This window comes from Cornus florida, unplaced genomic scaffold (assembly GCF_030987335.1).
Source record: "Cornus florida cultivar Cherokee Brave unplaced genomic scaffold, ASM3098733v1 CherokeeBrave_3.0.0_Hap2_Chr03, whole genome shotgun sequence".
Taxonomy (NCBI): Eukaryota; Viridiplantae; Streptophyta; class Magnoliopsida; order Cornales; family Cornaceae; genus Cornus; species Cornus florida.
The window spans coordinates 74412148-74415283 of NW_026775573.1; the positions used below are offsets into that span (position 1 = coordinate 74412148).

Consider the following 3136-nt stretch of genomic DNA (forward strand, 5'->3'; position numbering starts at 1 on the left):
CAAGAAGCCCTATGAAAATCTCAACTTGACTCCAAACCCGAACTCAAAAAATCGTCGGAAATGGATTCAAATAAGGGCAAAAGGTAGAGCACGTCGAGGGAAGCAATAAATGCTAAAACCGAAGGATTTATACCAAGGAAAAGTGAACCAAAGGAGGAGAGAGAAAGTGGCATCCATGGCTGCTAGGAAATCCGGCCAAGAGAGATGGGGAAGATGGCCAAAATCTGATTTTTCACTTTAGGGCATCCTATTTATAGTAAGTCTCAAAAACTGTCCCGAAAGGGTCCCGCCGGGTCCGAAAAAGTGAATTTTGAGCAGATGAGCTCAAACGGCAAAACTCCATGAACAAAAAAGATTCAAAATGAGAAAATATGAACAACGGAAGAAACGGTGTCAAAAACTGGGTCCCGAACAGAAAGTTATACCCTAAACAAGTTCGGCGGCAACCGGGTCAGAAACTCTGAAACTGGAGAAAAATGACCAGAAGGAAATTCTAAGAGTCCACGACTCGACGAAATGTGAAAATGAATCCCATACGAGAATCCAGGCCCCAGACGAGACATTTTGCAATAACTTTCATTAATTGCACAATGACCCCTACAAAAAAGGGTTAACTGCAAAACTGCCCCAGAATGAAAATATCTTCCAAAAGATATTTTCTTAGCTACCCCTGAAATAAAATATCTTCAAAAGATATTTACGAAAAACACCCCAAGAAATGAAAAAGATTCTAAAGAATTGTGCATTCATGCCCCTGTGGGCACCGGGAGCAATCAGAGTACTTTCTTGCAAAACTAAAGATACGTATTTCGAGGAAACCACTCAAGATGAAGGCACGTGAAGCCAAAAACCAACTCCGAGCATGAGAAGTGAGGTTATGCCAAAAACTGACAAACAGAGATAAGACGAAATAGGGAAAATGACAAAATAGGGAAAAGACGAAATAGCGCATAGTGTCCAAAAACTAAAAATGCGAAAATGACTCAGTCCTCAAAGGAAGTTGTCAATTCACATGAAAGAGTCTCGGAAACCAATTCTGAGCACTCGAGATGACACTAAGCGACACGAAACAGAGCGCAGAAAAGAAAATTAAACGAAAAAAAATTCATTCGTAAAATTTCAAGAAAAAGGAAAGGAAGGCAAATGACCGGGTCGTTACACTAACCATGATCCTAAGACTCATTCATATCATGGCACATAACCATATGTATATAAAAATTCATCTTGTCTAAAGCATAAAATAAAATAAAATCCATTACACCAACAAGCCTGTGGCCTAACGGAACAAGGCTCCTACTTCCCAAAAGGAAGTAAAGGGTTCGAACCTCAGTAGAGGCAGTGTGTGTGAGTCCCAACTAAGAAAACAAATAAATAAATAAATAAAATCCATTATGCATCCAATTAATTTAATGGCCTGACATGAAAATAAGGAGGACTTAACTTTCTAGTTAATCCATTCCCTTATAAATCTAAATAGGTAGGACTTAACCTTTATCAATTAATCCGTCCCTAAGATGCCACCATCCCATACTGGTGCATTACATACATTCAATCCTATAATTGATGAAATAATTAAAATAATACATCAATTAAATCCGAATAATATGCATAATAAAAATCAAATAATTAACTGAGCATATTATACTGTTGATACATGATTAAAATTTTATAACCATACATAGAAAATTACTAGAATAAAAGTAAGCAATTTAAAACACCCATAATCAATAATAGTATGCAAATTTATTTTAAAATTTCATATTGTTCAAGTCCATAGCATATTACGGGAGATTATGCATTCTGGGATTTTTCCATGTCCATTTAAATCATTTAAAGTAATTAAAATGGAACAATACACATTATGGGCAAAATAACCAAGAAACCCAAATCACAGCTAAAACTACCCTCAATATAGTCGACTGTGCCCTCAACATAGTCAACTATACGTAGTCTTCTATGCCTTCAAGATAGTCTACTGTACATAGTCGACTACTACTTCAATGTGCCCTTCAATATAGTCGACTATGCGTAGTCTACTATGTCCTTTAATATAGTTGACTACTTCTTCCTATAACACCTTTGTTTTTCAGTCCAACCTCCATTGATAATAATTCTAACCTTCAATCTAAGTCCCATACTCTCATAATAATTTATTTTAGATGTCTTAACATGTAAAGATCAAACTTAAATTGTCACGCCCCGAATTTTTTTCTAAATAAATTCCTCAAATTCAAATCAAAATACATCAATTGTACACCCAGGATCTCAAAAGAAATAAAATATCCTTTATTGATACAACAATCAAGTTTCTCAATTAAATATACAAAAATCTCTAAATAATTAAATAAAAATCCTCAACACCAACTCTTCCACCTAAGCCCGCTACTAGCAATCCAAGTTCATCCTCGATACCTGAAACTGTAGGGGGGTGAGATGGGGAAGTCTCAGTAGAAAAATATAACAAGAATTTTAAAGGGGTTTCATGAAAATTAGTCTCACAAAATATATATATATACTTTTAAACAAAATACATATATGCAATTTTAACAAGATAGCATTAACAAAATATTTGAGATAAAAATCACCCCAAACGATTCAAGGTATGAAAATCCCTACCTTGTAAAATAAATAAATCATTCGTCAGATAATCAAAAAAGCCTCAAGGCTCTCTGCCTCTGTGCAAAACTCTTGGCACTCTCTTCAATATTGCTTTCCTTCTGTATCCTTACCAAACAGATACAATATATAGGTAATTTCCATGGACACAATTTACACAACACACCATAAAATTTTATCACTTTTGGTGACAAATATCTAATGGGTCCCTCGAATACAATTGTATATTACCTTTTCAATTTTGCTTTCTCTTTCTATGTCGGCTAGTCTCTTCTTTCTCTTTCAACTTCTATCTTATCCCAATTTATCTTTCCTTTCCTTATCTGATTCATTGCATTCTTTAAACCAACAATACAATCTCTCAAAACCCACGTGAAGGCAAAACAACCCACAAATGGGCCCACCAAAAATCAGCATTATGATTTCCATTTTCAACTCTCTAAACTCGACTGGTGCATCTCCTCTGCATGATACACCAAAAATATATATAAATTATATATATACAAAGTAAACAATTCCA

General features: G+C 34.9%; 1 long non-coding RNA gene across 1 annotated transcript; it reads right to left on the reverse strand.

Moving 5' to 3' along the window:
* Positions 1-2265: 2265 nt before the first annotated feature.
* Positions 2266-2723, reverse strand: LOC132298835 (uncharacterized). Its single transcript, XR_009479972.1, has 2 exons — positions 2617-2723; positions 2266-2418 (listed from the first exon to the last, which is right to left on the reverse strand). It is a non-coding gene; the product is annotated as an uncharacterized LOC132298835 (long non-coding RNA).
* Between the last annotated feature and the right edge of the window lie 413 nt (positions 2724-3136).